Source organism: Chaetodon trifascialis, chromosome 10, assembly GCF_039877785.1.
Source record: "Chaetodon trifascialis isolate fChaTrf1 chromosome 10, fChaTrf1.hap1, whole genome shotgun sequence".
Lineage (NCBI taxonomy): Eukaryota > Metazoa > Chordata > Actinopteri > Chaetodontiformes > Chaetodontidae > Chaetodon > Chaetodon trifascialis.
The window spans coordinates 6,957,482-6,972,854 of NC_092065.1; the positions used below are offsets into that span (position 1 = coordinate 6,957,482).

Here is a 15,373-nt window from a genome sequence, read left to right on the forward strand (position 1 = left end):
CTCGTTTATCTCTCATAATTTATACTTTTCTATTTTTTCTTCAACATATCAATCAGTCTCCTCAGAGACTGTCAAAAATTGCCATAGCCGACTATATTTCAAGTCGTCAAGGCGGGGTATTGGGTAAAGTTTTCAACCAGCAATAATCACGCCTCGGATAAACCTCATAGGCTATGATACTGCCACTGCACAAGGATAAGCTGGACAAGGTACAGAGGGGGGGCCTCTAAGAGCTACACACCCCTCCGCTGGGGTTTTAACATGCATACTGTAGAATAACTGCAAAGAAATACAGTGATATACAGATGTTATCTGATGATGATTGGTTTAGAAACAGCAGATAAATTCCACTGATATATGGCTGAAATGTTACTTTTACACTTTTGTTGATGCTGGGGAAGAAATGTGATTGAACTGGTAGGTTAGCTGTTGATTACATGTGTGACTGCCATGTTTAGGTCAACATGCTTTGTGACTGTAGTTGGTTGGTGGGACTGATTTTTTCCACACTTGGCCAATAGACTACGGATTGGGCTGGATGAGACTAAAGATACTTTGAAGAGAGGGTTTAAAAGCTAGGTTGCTATCAGACTAACTAGAGAGGTGGCCAGAATACCACTCTTTAAAAGCACACCATCACATCATAGACCTCCTACCCAAAACCCTGCACATATACACATGATTTAATACAAATATTTCATATCAACACAAAATATATGAGTGAGAACTTCTGGAAGAACAAGTGAAAACTTTGAATAAGAGTCTGTAACTGTGTTTAAAACAAATAGACAACAACAGAAAAAACTCTACCTGAGACTGAGACAATCCATGTCTGATAACACAAGAACATCTGATGGAGCATCCTCAACATGACAGGCAACCTCATAGATATGTGTGTCTTTGTCAGTTTAGACTTTTCTACTTTTTCTTCAACATATCAATCAGTCTCCTCAGAGGCTGTCAAAAACTGCCATAGCCAACTATATTTCAAGTCGTCAAGGCGGGGTATTGGGTAAAGTTTTCAACCAGCAATAATCACGCCTCGGATAAACCTCATAGGCTACGATACTGCCACTGCAAAAGGATGGGGAGTACAAGTTACACGGGGGGGCCTCTGACATCTACACACCCCTCCGCTGGGGTTTTAACGTGCATATGGTAGAATGACTGGAAAGGCTGCCTGTTATATATATAGATGATACTTTAATGTTGATTGCTCAAGAAAAGTCTGGTACATTCTGCTTACTTACTAAAAGAAACAACAGTTAAACGCAGAGTAGAGACTGGTGAGTTTTCTTGACTTGGATAAAAGAAATTAAAAAAAGTCAATTTTGAGGTGAGTGCTTCTGCTCTTTTGTCCTCACACGATTAACTCATGTTAGCAAAAACTGTTTTGTTAATTTTTTGTTCAAAATACAACATCACTTGATGGACTTCCTGTGAGTAGCGCTGTACATATATGCACATCTTAATACATACATTTTGTAACTACATCAAATGTATGAGTAACAGTTACTTGACAAAGGATGAGAGTCTCCAACTGTGTTTAAAATGAACAGACAACAACAGAAAATTCACTACCTGAGACTGAGACAATCTGTATCTGATCACATCAGACAACATCTGCTGGAGTATCCTTAACATTACAGGCAACCTCACAGTCTCGTTTATCTCTCATAATTTATACTTTTCTGCATTTTCTTCAACATATCAATCAGTCCCCTCAGAGACTGTCAAAAATTGCCATTGCCGACTATATTTCAAGTCGTCAAGGCGGGGTATTGGGTAAAGTTTTCAACCAGCAATAATCACGCCTCGGATAAACCTCATTGGCTATGATACTGCCACTGCGCAAGGATAAGCTGGACAAGGTACAGAGGGGGGGCCTCTAAGAGCTACACACCCCTCTGTTGGGGTTTTAACATGCATACTGTAGAATAACTGCAAAGAAATACAGTGATATACAGATGTTATCTGATGATGATTGGTTTAGAAACAGCAGATAAATTCCACTGATATATGGCTGAAATGTTACTTTTACACTTTTGTTGATGCTGGGGAAGAAATGTGATTGAACTGGTAGGTTAGCTGTTGATTACATGTGTGACTGCCATGTTTAGGTCAACATGCTTTGTGACTGTAGTTGGTTGGTGGGACTGATTTTTTCCACACTTGGCCAATAGACTACGGATTGGGCTGGATGAGACTAAAGATACTTTGAAGAGAGGGTTTAAAAGCTAGGTTGCTATCAGACTAACTAGAGAGGTGGCCAGAATACCACTCTTTAAAAGCACACCATCACATCATAGACCTCCTACCCAAAACCCTGCACATATACACATGATTTAATACAAATATTTCATATCAACACAAAATATATGAGTGAGAACTTCTGGAAGAACAAGTGAAAACTTTGAATAAGAGTCTGTAACTGTGTTTAAAACAAATAGACAACAACAGAAAAAACTCTACCTGAGACTGAGACAATCCATGTCTGATAACACAAGAATATCTGATGGAGCATCCTCAACATGACAGGCAACCTCATAGATATGTGTGTCTTTGTCAGTTTAGACTTTTCTATTTTTTCTTCAACATATCAATCAGTCTCCTCAGAGGCTGTCAAAAATTGCCATAGCCGACTATATTTCAAGTCGTCAAGGCGGGGTATTGGGTAAAGTTTTCAACCAGCAATAATCACGCCTCGGATAAACCTCATAGGCTACGATACTGCCACTGCAAAAGGATGGGGAGTACAAGTTACACGGGGGGGCCTCTGACATCTACACACCCCTCCGCTGGGGTTTTAACGTGCATATGGTAGAATGACTGGAAAGGCTGCCTGTTATATATATAGATGATACTTTAATGTTGATAGCTCAAGAAAAGTCTGGTACATTCTGCTTACTTACTAAAAGAAACAACAGTTAAACGCAGAGTAGAGACTGGTGAGTTTTCTTGACTTGGATAAAAGAAATTAAAAAAAGTCAATTTTGAGGTGAGTGCTTCTGCTCTTTTGTCCTCACACGATTAACTCATGTTAGCAAAAACTGTTTTGTTAATTTTTTGTTCAAAATACAACATCACTTGATGGACTTCCTGTGAGTAGCGCTGTACATATATGCACATCTTAATACATACATTTTGTAACTACATCAAATGTATGAGTAACAGTTACTTGACAAAGGATGAGAGTCTCCAACTGTGTTTAAAATGAACAGACAACAACAGAAAATTCACTACCTGAGACTGAGACAATCTGTATCTGATCACATCAGACAACATCTGCTGGAGTATCCTTAACGTTACAGGCAACCTCACAGTCTCATTTATCTCTCATAATTTATACTTTTCTGCATTTTCTTCAACATATCAATCAGTCTCCTCAGAGACTGTCAAAAATTGCCATAGCCGACTATATTTCAAGTCGTCAAGGCGGGGTATTGGGTAAAGTTTTCAACCAGCAATAATCACGCCTCGGATAAACCTCATAGGCTATGATACTGCCACTGCACAAGGATAAGCTGGACAAGGTACAGAGGGGGGGCCTCTGAGAGCTACACACCCCTCCGCTGGGGTTTTAACATGCATACTGTAGAATAACTGCAAAGAAATACAGTGATATACAGGTGTTATCTGATGATGATTGGTTTAGAAACAGCAGATAAATTCCACTGATATATGGCTGAAATGTTACCTTTACACTTTTGTTGACGCTGGGGAAGAAATGTGATTGAACTGGTAGGTTAGCTGTTGATTACACGTGTGACTGCCATGTTTAGGTCAACATGCTTTGTGACTGTAGTTGGTTGGTGGGACTGATTTTTTCCACACTTGGCCAATAGACTACGGATTGGGCTGGATGAGACTAAAGATACTTTGAAGAGAGGGTTTAAAAGCTAGGTTGCTATCAGACTAACTAGAGAGGTGGCCAGAATACCACTCTTTAAAAGCACACCATCACATCATAGACCTCCTACCCAAAACCCTGCACATATACACATGATTTAATACAAATATTTCATATCAACACAAAATATATGAGTGAGAACTTCTGGAAGAACAAGTGAAAACTACGAATAAGAGTCTGTAACTGTTTAAAACAAATAGACAACAACAGAAAAAACTCTACCTGAGACTGAGACAATCCATGTCTGATAACACAAGAATATCTGATGGAGCATCCTCAACATGACAGGCAACCTCATAGATATGTGTGTCTTTGTCAGTTTAGACTTTTCTATTTTTTCTTCAACATATCAATCAGTCTCCTCAGAGGCTGTCAAAAATTGCCATAGCCGACTATATTTCAAGTCGTCAAGGCGGGGTATTGGGTAAAGTTTTCAACCAGCAATAATCACGCCTCGGATAAACCTCATAGGCTACGATACTGCCACTGCAAAAGGATGGGGAGTACAAGTTACACGGGGGGGCCTCTGACATCTACACACCCCTCCGGTGGGGTTTTAACGTGCATATGGTAGAATGACTGGAAAGGCTGCCTGTTATATATAGATGATACTTTAATGTTGATTGCTCAAGAAAAGTCTGGTACATTCTGCTTACTTACTAAAAGAAACAACAGTTAAACGCAGAGTAGAGACTGGTGAGTTTTCTTGACTTGGATAAAAGAAATTAAAAAAAGTCAATTTTGAGGTGAGTGCTTCTGCTCTTTTGTCCTCACACGATTAACTCATGTTAGCAAAAACTGTTTTGTTAATTTTTTGTTCAAAATACAACATCACTTGATGGACTTCCTGTGAGTAGCGCTGTACATATATGCACATCTTAATACATACATTTTGTAACTACATCAAATGTATGAGTAACAGTTACTTGACAAAGGATGAGAGTCTCCAACTGTGTTTAAAATGAACAGACAACAACAGAAAATTCACTACCTGAGACTGAGACAATCTGTATCTGATCACATCAGACAACATCTGCTGGAGTATCCTTAACGTTACAGGCAACCTCACAGTCTCGTTTATCTCTCATAATTTATACTTTTCTGCATTTTCTTCAACATATCAATCAGTCTCCTCAGGGACTGTCAAAAACGGCCATAGCCGACTATATTTCAAGTTGTCAAGGCGGGGTATTGGGTAAAGTTTTCAACCAGCAATAATCACGCCTCAGATAAACCTCATAGGCTACGATACTGCCACTGCACAAGGATAAGCTGGACAAGGTACAGAGGGGGGGCCTCTAAGAGCTACACACCCCTCTGTTGGGGTTTTAACATGCATACTGTAGAATAACTGCAAAGAAATACAGTGATATACAGATGTTATCTGATGATGATTGGTTTAGAAACAGCAGATAAATTCCACTGATATATGGCTGAAATGTTACTTTTACACTTTTGTTGATGCTGGGGAAGAAATGTGATTGAACTGGTAGGTTAGCTGTTGATTACATGTGTGACTGCCATGTTTAGGTCAACATGCTTTGTGACTGTAGTTGGTTGGTGGGACTGATTTTTTCCACACTTGGCCAATAGACTACGGATTGGGCTGGATGAGACTAAAGATACTTTGAAGAGAGGGTTTAAAAGCTAGGTTGCTATCAGACTAACTAGAGAGGTGGCCAGAATACCACTCTTTAAAAGCACACCATCACATCATAGACCTCCTACCCAAAACCCTGCACATATACACATGATTTAATACAAATATTTCATATCAACACAAAATATATGAGTGAGAACTTCTGGAAGAACAAGTGAAAACTACGAATAAGAGTCTGTAACTGTGTTTAAAACAAATAGACAACAACAGAAAATACTCTACCTGAGACTGAGACAATCCATGTCTGATAACACAAGAATATCTGATGGAGCATCCTCAACATGACAGGCAACCTCATAGATATGTGTGTCTTTGTCAGTTTAGACTTTTCTATTTTTTCTTCAACATATCAATCAGTCTCCTCAGAGACTGTCAAAAATTGCCATAGCCGACTATATTTCAAGTCGTCTAGGCGGGGTATTGGGTAAAGTTTTCAACCAGCAATAATCACGCCTCGGATAAACCTCATAGGCTACGATACTGCCACTGCAAAAGGATGGGGAGTACAAGTTACACGGGGGGGCCTCTGACATCTACACACCCCTCCGCTGGGGTTTTAACGTGCATATGGTAGAATGACTGGAAAGGCTGCCTGTTATATATATAGATGATACTTTAATGTTGATTGCTCAAGAAAAGTCTGGTACATTCTGCTTACTTACTAAAAGAAACAACAGTTAAACGCAGAGTAGAGACTGGTGAGTTTTCTTGACTTGGATAAAAGAAATTAAAAAAAGTCAATTTTGAGGTGAGTGCTTCTGCTCTTTTGTCCTCACACGATTAACTCATGTTAGCAAAAACTGTTTTGTTAATTTTTTGTTCAAAATACAACATCACTTGATGGACTTCCTGTGAGTAGCGCTGTACATATATGCACATCTTAATACATACATTTTGTAACTACATCAAATGTATGAGTAACAGTTACTTGACAAAGGATGAGAGTCTCCAACTGTGTTTAAAATGAACAGACAACAACAGAAAATTCACTACCTGAGACTGAGACAATCTGTATCTGATCACATCAGACAACATCTGCTGGAGTATCCTTAACGTTACAGGCAACCTCACAGTCTCGTTTATCTCTCATAATTTATACTTTTCTGCATTTTCTTCAACATATCAATCAGTCTCCTCAGGGACTGTCAAAAACGGCCATAGCCGACTATATTTCAAGTCGTCAAGGCGGGGTATTGGGTAAAGTTTTCAACCAGCAATAATCACGCCTCAGATAAACCTCATAGGCTATGATACTGCCACTGCACAAGGATAAGCTGGACAAGGTACAGAGGGGGGGCCTCTAAGAGCTACACACCCCTCTGTTGGGGTTTTAACATGCATACTGTAGAATAACTGCAAAGAAATACAGTGATATACAGGTGTTATCTGATGATGATTGGTTTAGAAACAGCAGATAAATTCCACTGATATATGGCTGAAATGTTACTTTTACACTTTTGTTGATGCTGGGGAAGAAATGTGATTGAACTGGTAGGTTAGCTGTTGATTACATGTGTGACTGCCATGTTTAGGTCAACATGCTTTGTGACTGTAGTTGGTTGGTGGGACTGATTTTTTCCACACTTGGCCAATAGACTACGGATTGGGCTGGATGAGACTAAAGATACTTTGAAGAGAGGGTTTAAAAGCTAGGTTGCTATCAGACTAACTAGAGAGGTGGCCAGAATACCACTCTTTAAAAGCACACCATCACATCATAGACCTCCTACCCAAAACCCTGCACATATACACATGATTTAATACAAATATTTCATATCAACACAAAATATATGAGTGAGAACTTCTGGAAGAACAAGTGAAAACTACGAATAAGAGTCTGTAACTGTGTTTAAAACAAATAGACAACAACAGAAAATACTCTACCTGAGACTGAGACAATCCATGTCTGATAACACAAGAATATCTGATGGAGCATCCTCAACATGACAGGCAACCTCATAGATATGTGTGTCTTTGTCAGTTTAGACTTTTCTATTTTTTCTTCAACATATCAATCAGTCTCCTCAGAGACTGTCAAAAATTGCCATAGCCGACTATATTTCAAGTCGTCAAGGCGGGGTATTGGGTAAAGTTTTCAACCAGCAATAATCACGCCTCGGATAAACCTCATAGGCTACGATACTGCCACTGCAAAAGGATGGGGAGTACAAGTTACACGGGGGGGCCTCTGACATCTACACACCCCTCTGCTGGGGTTTTAACGTGCATATGGTAGAATGACTGGAAAGGCTGCCTGTTATATATATAGATGATACTTTAATGTTGATTGCTCAAGAAAAGTCTGGTACATTCTGCTTACTTTGGGTTTAATGTTTACTGTCATGCTTTTGTTTCTGTGGGTTAAGAAATACGATGTAACAGTATATAAATACCATATAAGGACTTCAAAAGAATCCAGTTACGTTCAATTGTTCATTGATTATGATTGGTTAGCTGTTGATTACAGGTGACTTCCATGTTTAGGTCAACATGCCTTGTGACTGTACTTGGGTTGGTGAGACTGATTATTTCCAGATTTGGGCCACAGACTGACTATGGTTTGGGCTGGATGACAATAAAGACACTTTCCAAAGAGGGTTCAGAAAACATGGCATTGTCAGATTTGCTCACCTGAGGTGGCCAGTGGAGCATCTGCTTAATTCAGCACTCTTAATCTTTTGTCAAGAATACAGCATCACTTGATGGACTTCCTGTGAGTAGCGCTGTACATATATGCACATCTTAATACATACATTTTGTAACTACATCAAATGTATGAGTAACAGTTACTTGACAAAGGATGAGAGTCTGCAACTGTGTTTAAAATGAACAGACAACAACAGAAAATTCACTACCTGAGACTGAGACAATCTGTATCTGATCACATTAGACAACATCTGCTGGAGTATCCTTAACATTACAGGCAACCTCACAGTCCCGTTTATCTCTCTTAATTTATACGTTTCTGCATTTTCTTCAACATATCAATCAGTCTCCTCAGAGACTGTCAAAAATTGCCATAGCCGACTATATTTCAAGTCGGCAAGGCGGGGTATTGGGTAAAGTTTTCAACCAGCAATAATCACGCCTCGGATAAACCTCATAGGCTATGATACTGCCACTGCACAAGGATAAGCTGGACAAGGTACAGAGGGGGGGCCTCTAAGAGCTACACACCCCTCCGCTGGGGTTTTAACATGCATACTGTAGAATAACTGCAAAGAAATACAGTGATATACAGATGTTATCTGATGATGATTGGTTTAGAAACAGCAGATAAATTCCACTGATATATGGCTGAAATGTTACTTTTACACTTTTGTTGATGCTGGGGAAGAAATGTGATTGAACTGGTAGGTTAGCTGTTGATTACATGTGTGACTGCCATGTTTAGGTCAACATGCTTTGTGACTGTAGTTGGTTGGTGGGACTGATTTTTTCCACACTTGGCCAATAGACTACGGATTGGGCTGGATGAGACTAAAGATACTTTGAAGAGAGGGTTTAAAAGCTAGGTTGCTATCAGACTAACTAGAGAGGTGGCCAGAATACCACTCTTTAAAAGCACACCATCACATCATAGACCTCCTACCCAAAACCCTGCACATATACACATGATTTAATACAAATATTTCATATCAACACAAAATATATGAGTGAGAACTTCTGGAAGAACAAGTGAAAACTTTGAATAAGAGTCTGTAACTGTGTTTAAAACAAATAGACAACAACAGAAAAAACTCTACCTGAGACTGAGACAATCCATGTCTGATAACACAAGAATATCTGATGGAGCATCCTCAACATGACAGGCAACCTCATAGATATGTGTGTCTTTGTCAGTTTAGACTTTTCTATTTTTTCTTCAACATATCAATCAGTCTCCTCAGAGGCTGTCAAAAATTGCCATAGCCGACTATATTTCAAGTCGTCAAGGCGGGGTATTGGGTAAAGTTTTCAACCAGCAATAATCACGCCTCGGATAAACCTCATAGGCTACGATACTGCCACTGCAAAAGGATGGGGAGTACAAGTTACACGGGGGGGCCTCTGACATCTACACACCCCTCCGCTGGGGTTTTAACGTGCATATGGTAGAATGACTGGAAAGGCTGCCTGTTATATATATAGATGATACTTTAATGTTGATAGCTCAAGAAAAGTCTGGTACATTCTGCTTACTTACTAAAAGAAACAACAGTTAAACGCAGAGTAGAGACTGGTGAGTTTTCTTGACTTGGATAAAAGAAATTAAAAAAAGTCAATTTTGAGGTGAGTGCTTCTGCTCTTTTGTCCTCACACGATTAACTCATGTTAGCAAAAACTGTTTTGTTAATTTTTTGTTCAAAATACAACATCACTTGATGGACTTCCTGTGAGTAGCGCTGTACATATATGCACATCTTAATACATACATTTTGTAACTACATCAAATGTATGAGTAACAGTTACTTGACAAAGGATGAGAGTCTCCAACTGTGTTTAAAATGAACAGACAACAACAGAAAATTCACTACCTGAGACTGAGACAATCTGTATCTGATCACATCAGACAACATCTGCTGGAGTATCCTTAACGTTACAGGCAACCTCACAGTCTCATTTATCTCTCATAATTTATACTTTTCTGCATTTTCTTCAACATATCAATCAGTCTCCTCAGAGACTGTCAAAAATTGCCATAGCCGACTATATTTCAAGTCGTCAAGGCGGGGTATTGGGTAAAGTTTTCAACCAGCAATAATCACGCCTCGGATAAACCTCATAGGCTATGATACTGCCACTGCACAAGGATAAGCTGGACAAGGTACAGAGGGGGGGCCTCTGAGAGCTACACACCCCTCCGCTGGGGTTTTAACATGCATACTGTAGAATAACTGCAAAGAAATACAGTGATATACAGGTGTTATCTGATGATGATTGGTTTAGAAACAGCAGATAAATTCCACTGATATATGGCTGAAATGTTACCTTTACACTTTTGTTGACGCTGGGGAAGAAATGTGATTGAACTGGTAGGTTAGCTGTTGATTACACGTGTGACTGCCATGTTTAGGTCAACATGCTTTGTGACTGTAGTTGGTTGGTGGGACTGATTTTTTCCACACTTGGCCAATAGACTACGGATTGGGCTGGATGAGACTAAAGATACTTTGAAGAGAGGGTTTAAAAGCTAGGTTGCTATCAGACTAACTAGAGAGGTGGCCAGAATACCACTCTTTAAAAGCACACCATCACATCATAGACCTCCTACCCAAAACCCTGCACATATACACATGATTTAATACAAATATTTCATATCAACACAAAATATATGAGTGAGAACTTCTGGAAGAACAAGTGAAAACTACGAATAAGAGTCTGTAACTGTTTAAAACAAATAGACAACAACAGAAAAAACTCTACCTGAGACTGAGACAATCCATGTCTGATAACACAAGAATATCTGATGGAGCATCCTCAACATGACAGGCAACCTCATAGATATGTGTGTCTTTGTCAGTTTAGACTTTTCTATTTTTTCTTCAACATATCAATCAGTCTCCTCAGAGGCTGTCAAAAATTGCCATAGCCGACTATATTTCAAGTCGTCAAGGCGGGGTATTGGGTAAAGTTTTCAACCAGCAATAATCACGCCTCGGATAAACCTCATAGGCTACGATACTGCCACTGCAAAAGGATGGGGAGTACAAGTTACACGGGGGGGCCTCTGACATCTACACACCCCTCCGGTGGGGTTTTAACGTGCATATGGTAGAATGACTGGAAAGGCTGCCTGTTATATATAGATGATACTTTAATGTTGATTGCTCAAGAAAAGTCTGGTACATTCTGCTTACTTACTAAAAGAAACAACAGTTAAACGCAGAGTAGAGACTGGTGAGTTTTCTTGACTTGGATAAAAGAAATTAAAAAAAGTCAATTTTGAGGTGAGTGCTTCTGCTCTTTTGTCCTCACACGATTAACTCATGTTAGCAAAAACTGTTTTGTTAATTTTTTGTTCAAAATACAACATCACTTGATGGACTTCCTGTGAGTAGCGCTGTACATATATGCACATCTTAATACATACATTTTGTAACTACATCAAATGTATGAGTAACAGTTACTTGACAAAGGATGAGAGTCTCCAACTGTGTTTAAAATGAACAGACAACAACAGAAAATTCACTACCTGAGACTGAGACAATCTGTATCTGATCACATCAGACAACATCTGCTGGAGTATCCTTAACGTTACAGGCAACCTCACAGTCTCGTTTATCTCTCATAATTTATACTTTTCTGCATTTTCTTCAACATATCAATCAGTCTCCTCAGGGACTGTCAAAAACGGCCATAGCCGACTATATTTCAAGTTGGCAAGGCGGGGTATTGGGTAAAGTTTTCAACCAGCAATAATCACGCCTCAGATAAACCTCATAGGCTACGATACTGCCACTGCACAAGGATAAGCTGGACAAGGTACAGAGGGGGGGCCTCTAAGAGCTACACACCCCTCTGTTGGGGTTTTAACATGCATACTGTAGAATAACTGCAAAGAAATACAGTGATATACAGATGTTATCTGATGATGATTGGTTTAGAAACAGCAGATAAATTCCACTGATATATGGCTGAAATGTTACTTTTACACTTTTGTTGATGCTGGGGAAGAAATGTGATTGAACTGGTAGGTTAGCTGTTGATTACATGTGTGACTGCCATGTTTAGGTCAACATGCTTTGTGACTGTAGTTGGTTGGTGGGACTGATTTTTTCCACACTTGGCCAATAGACTACGGATTGGGCTGGATGAGACTAAAGATACTTTGAAGAGAGGGTTTAAAAGCTAGGTTGCTATCAGACTAACTAGAGAGGTGGCCAGAATACCACTCTTTAAAAGCACACCATCACATCATAGACCTCCTACCCAAAACCCTGCACATATACACATGATTTAATACAAATATTTCATATCAACACAAAATATATGAGTGAGAACTTCTGGAAGAACAAGTGAAAACTACGAATAAGAGTCTGTAACTGTGTTTAAAACAAATAGACAACAACAGAAAATACTCTACCTGAGACTGAGACAATCCATGTCTGATAACACAAGAATATCTGATGGAGCATCCTCAACATGACAGGCAACCTCATAGATATGTGTGTCTTTGTCAGTTTAGACTTTTCTATTTTTTCTTCAACATATCAATCAGTCTCCTCAGAGACTGTCAAAAATTGCCATAGCCGACTATATTTCAAGTCGTCTAGGCGGGGTATTGGGTAAAGTTTTCAACCAGCAATAATCACGCCTCGGATAAACCTCATAGGCTACGATACTGCCACTGCAAAAGGATGGGGAGTACAAGTTACACGGGGGGGCCTCTGACATCTACACACCCCTCCGCTGGGGTTTTAACGTGCATATGGTAGAATGACTGGAAAGGCTGCCTGTTATATATATAGATGATACTTTAATGTTGATTGCTCAAGAAAAGTCTGGTACATTCTGCTTACTTACTAAAAGAAACAACAGTTAAACGCAGAGTAGAGACTGGTGAGTTTTCTTGACTTGGATAAAAGAAATTAAAAAAAGTCAATTTTGAGGTGAGTGCTTCTGCTCTTTTGTCCTCACACGATTAACTCATGTTAGCAAAAACTGTTTTGTTAATTTTTTGTTCAAAATACAACATCACTTGATGGACTTCCTGTGAGTAGCGCTGTACATATATGCACATCTTAATACATACATTTTGTAACTACATCAAATGTATGAGTAACAGTTACTTGACAAAGGATGAGAGTCTCCAACTGTGTTTAAAATGAACAGACAACAACAGAAAATTCACTACCTGAGACTGAGACAATCTGTATCTGATCACATCAGACAACATCTGCTGGAGTATCCTTAACGTTACAGGCAACCTCACAGTCTCGTTTATCTCTCATAATTTATACTTTTCTGCATTTTCTTCAACATATCAATCAGTCTCCTCAGGGACTGTCAAAAACGGCCATAGCCGACTATATTTCAAGTCGTCAAGGCGGGGTATTGGGTAAAGTTTTCAACCAGCAATAATCACGCCTCAGATAAACCTCATAGGCTATGATACTGCCACTGCACAAGGATAAGCTGGACAAGGTACAGAGGGGGGGCCTCTAAGAGCTACACACCCCTCTGTTGGGGTTTTAACATGCATACTGTAGAATAACTGCAAAGAAATACAGTGATATACAGGTGTTATCTGATGATGATTGGTTTAGAAACAGCAGATAAATTCCACTGATATATGGCTGAAATGTTACTTTTACACTTTTGTTGATGCTGGGGAAGAAATGTGATTGAACTGGTAGGTTAGCTGTTGATTACATGTGTGACTGCCATGTTTAGGTCAACATGCTTTGTGACTGTAGTTGGTTGGTGGGACTGATTTTTTCCACACTTGGCCAATAGACTACGGATTGGGCTGGATGAGACTAAAGATACTTTGAAGAGAGGGTTTAAAAGCTAGGTTGCTATCAGACTAACTAGAGAGGTGGCCAGAATACCACTCTTTAAAAGCACACCATCACATCATAGACCTCCTACCCAAAACCCTGCACATATACACATGATTTAATACAAATATTTCATATCAACACAAAATATATGAGTGAGAACTTCTGGAAGAACAAGTGAAAACTACGAATAAGAGTCTGTAACTGTGTTTAAAACAAATAGACAACAACAGAAAATACTCTACCTGAGACTGAGACAATCCATGTCTGATAACACAAGAATATCTGATGGAGCATCCTCAACATGACAGGCAACCTCATAGATATGTGTGTCTTTGTCAGTTTAGACTTTTCTATTTTTTCTTCAACATATCAATCAGTCTCCTCAGAGACTGTCAAAAATTGCCATAGCCGACTATATTTCAAGTCGTCAAGGCGGGGTATTGGGTAAAGTTTTCAACCAGCAATAATCACGCCTCGGATAAACCTCATAGGCTACGATACTGCCACTGCAAAAGGATGGGGAGTACAAGTTACACGGGGGGGCCTCTGACATCTACACACCCCTCTGCTGGGGTTTTAACGTGCATATGGTAGAATGACTGGAAAGGCTGCCTGTTATATATATAGATGATACTTTAATGTTGATTGCTCAAGAAAAGTCTGGTACATTCTGCTTACTTTGGGTTTAATGTTTACTGTCATGCTTTTGTTTCTGTGGGTTAAGAAATACGATGTAACAGTATATAAATACCATATAAGGACTTCAAAAGAATCCAGTTACGTTCAATTGTTCATTGATTATGATTGGTTAGCTGTTGATTACAGGTGACTTCCATGTTTAGGTCAACATGCCTTGTGACTGTACTTGGGTTGGTGAGACTGATTATTTCCAGATTTGGGCCACAGACTGACTATGGTTTGGGCTGGATGACAATAAAGACACTTTCCAAAGAGGGTTCAGAAAACATGGCATTGTCAGATTTGCTCACCTGAGGTGGCCAGTGGAGCATCTGCTTAATTCAGCACTCTTAATCTTTTGTCAAGAATACAGCATCACTTGATGGACTTCCTGTGAGTAGCGCTGTACATATATGCACATCTTAATACATACATTTTGTAACTACATCAAATGTATGAGTAACAGTTACTTGACAAAGGATGAGAGTCTGCAACTGTGTTTAAAATGAACAGACAACAACAGAAAATTCACTACCTGAGACTGAGACAATCTGTATCTGATCACATTAGACAACATCTGCTGGAGTATCCTTAACATTACAGGCAACCTCACAGTCCCGTTTATCTCTCTTAATTTAT

At 39.3% G+C, this 15,373-nt stretch overlaps 18 non-coding genes across 18 annotated transcripts; all 18 read right to left on the reverse strand.

Annotated features, from left to right (window-relative positions):
• Positions 1-56: 56 nt before the first annotated feature.
• LOC139338258 (U4 spliceosomal RNA) lies at positions 57-197 on the reverse strand. Its single transcript, XR_011602582.1, has one exon. It is a non-coding gene; the product is annotated as a U4 spliceosomal RNA (small nuclear RNA).
• A 748-nt stretch (positions 198-945) lies between these two features.
• LOC139338291 (U4 spliceosomal RNA) lies at positions 946-1,086 on the reverse strand. The gene has a single exon (XR_011602614.1). It is a non-coding gene; the product is annotated as a U4 spliceosomal RNA (small nuclear RNA).
• Positions 1,087-1,718: 632 nt separating this feature from the next.
• LOC139338253 (U4 spliceosomal RNA) lies at positions 1,719-1,859 on the reverse strand. The gene has a single exon (XR_011602577.1). It is a non-coding gene; the product is annotated as a U4 spliceosomal RNA (small nuclear RNA).
• Positions 1,860-2,607: 748 nt separating this feature from the next.
• On the reverse strand, positions 2,608-2,748 carry LOC139338282 (U4 spliceosomal RNA). Its single transcript, XR_011602605.1, has one exon. It is a non-coding gene; the product is annotated as a U4 spliceosomal RNA (small nuclear RNA).
• A 632-nt stretch (positions 2,749-3,380) lies between these two features.
• LOC139338259 (U4 spliceosomal RNA) lies at positions 3,381-3,521 on the reverse strand. The gene has a single exon (XR_011602583.1). It is a non-coding gene; the product is annotated as a U4 spliceosomal RNA (small nuclear RNA).
• Positions 3,522-4,267: 746 nt separating this feature from the next.
• On the reverse strand, positions 4,268-4,408 carry LOC139338284 (U4 spliceosomal RNA). Its single transcript, XR_011602607.1, has one exon. It is a non-coding gene; the product is annotated as a U4 spliceosomal RNA (small nuclear RNA).
• Positions 4,409-5,038: 630 nt separating this feature from the next.
• LOC139338296 (U4 spliceosomal RNA) lies at positions 5,039-5,179 on the reverse strand. Its single transcript, XR_011602619.1, has one exon. It is a non-coding gene; the product is annotated as a U4 spliceosomal RNA (small nuclear RNA).
• A 748-nt stretch (positions 5,180-5,927) lies between these two features.
• Positions 5,928-6,068, reverse strand: LOC139338267 (U4 spliceosomal RNA). Its single transcript, XR_011602590.1, has one exon. It is a non-coding gene; the product is annotated as a U4 spliceosomal RNA (small nuclear RNA).
• A 632-nt stretch (positions 6,069-6,700) lies between these two features.
• LOC139338292 (U4 spliceosomal RNA) lies at positions 6,701-6,841 on the reverse strand. Its single transcript, XR_011602615.1, has one exon. It is a non-coding gene; the product is annotated as a U4 spliceosomal RNA (small nuclear RNA).
• A 748-nt stretch (positions 6,842-7,589) lies between these two features.
• Positions 7,590-7,730, reverse strand: LOC139338275 (U4 spliceosomal RNA). The gene has a single exon (XR_011602598.1). It is a non-coding gene; the product is annotated as a U4 spliceosomal RNA (small nuclear RNA).
• Positions 7,731-8,562: 832 nt separating this feature from the next.
• On the reverse strand, positions 8,563-8,703 carry LOC139338254 (U4 spliceosomal RNA). Its single transcript, XR_011602578.1, has one exon. It is a non-coding gene; the product is annotated as a U4 spliceosomal RNA (small nuclear RNA).
• A 748-nt stretch (positions 8,704-9,451) lies between these two features.
• LOC139338285 (U4 spliceosomal RNA) lies at positions 9,452-9,592 on the reverse strand. The gene has a single exon (XR_011602608.1). It is a non-coding gene; the product is annotated as a U4 spliceosomal RNA (small nuclear RNA).
• Positions 9,593-10,224: 632 nt separating this feature from the next.
• LOC139338260 (U4 spliceosomal RNA) lies at positions 10,225-10,365 on the reverse strand. The gene has a single exon (XR_011602584.1). It is a non-coding gene; the product is annotated as a U4 spliceosomal RNA (small nuclear RNA).
• Positions 10,366-11,111: 746 nt separating this feature from the next.
• LOC139338286 (U4 spliceosomal RNA) lies at positions 11,112-11,252 on the reverse strand. The gene has a single exon (XR_011602609.1). It is a non-coding gene; the product is annotated as a U4 spliceosomal RNA (small nuclear RNA).
• Positions 11,253-11,882: 630 nt separating this feature from the next.
• On the reverse strand, positions 11,883-12,023 carry LOC139338295 (U4 spliceosomal RNA). Its single transcript, XR_011602618.1, has one exon. It is a non-coding gene; the product is annotated as a U4 spliceosomal RNA (small nuclear RNA).
• A 748-nt stretch (positions 12,024-12,771) lies between these two features.
• Positions 12,772-12,912, reverse strand: LOC139338268 (U4 spliceosomal RNA). Its single transcript, XR_011602591.1, has one exon. It is a non-coding gene; the product is annotated as a U4 spliceosomal RNA (small nuclear RNA).
• Positions 12,913-13,544: 632 nt separating this feature from the next.
• On the reverse strand, positions 13,545-13,685 carry LOC139338293 (U4 spliceosomal RNA). The gene has a single exon (XR_011602616.1). It is a non-coding gene; the product is annotated as a U4 spliceosomal RNA (small nuclear RNA).
• Positions 13,686-14,433: 748 nt separating this feature from the next.
• On the reverse strand, positions 14,434-14,574 carry LOC139338276 (U4 spliceosomal RNA). The gene has a single exon (XR_011602599.1). It is a non-coding gene; the product is annotated as a U4 spliceosomal RNA (small nuclear RNA).
• Positions 14,575-15,373: the final 799 nt, after the last annotated feature.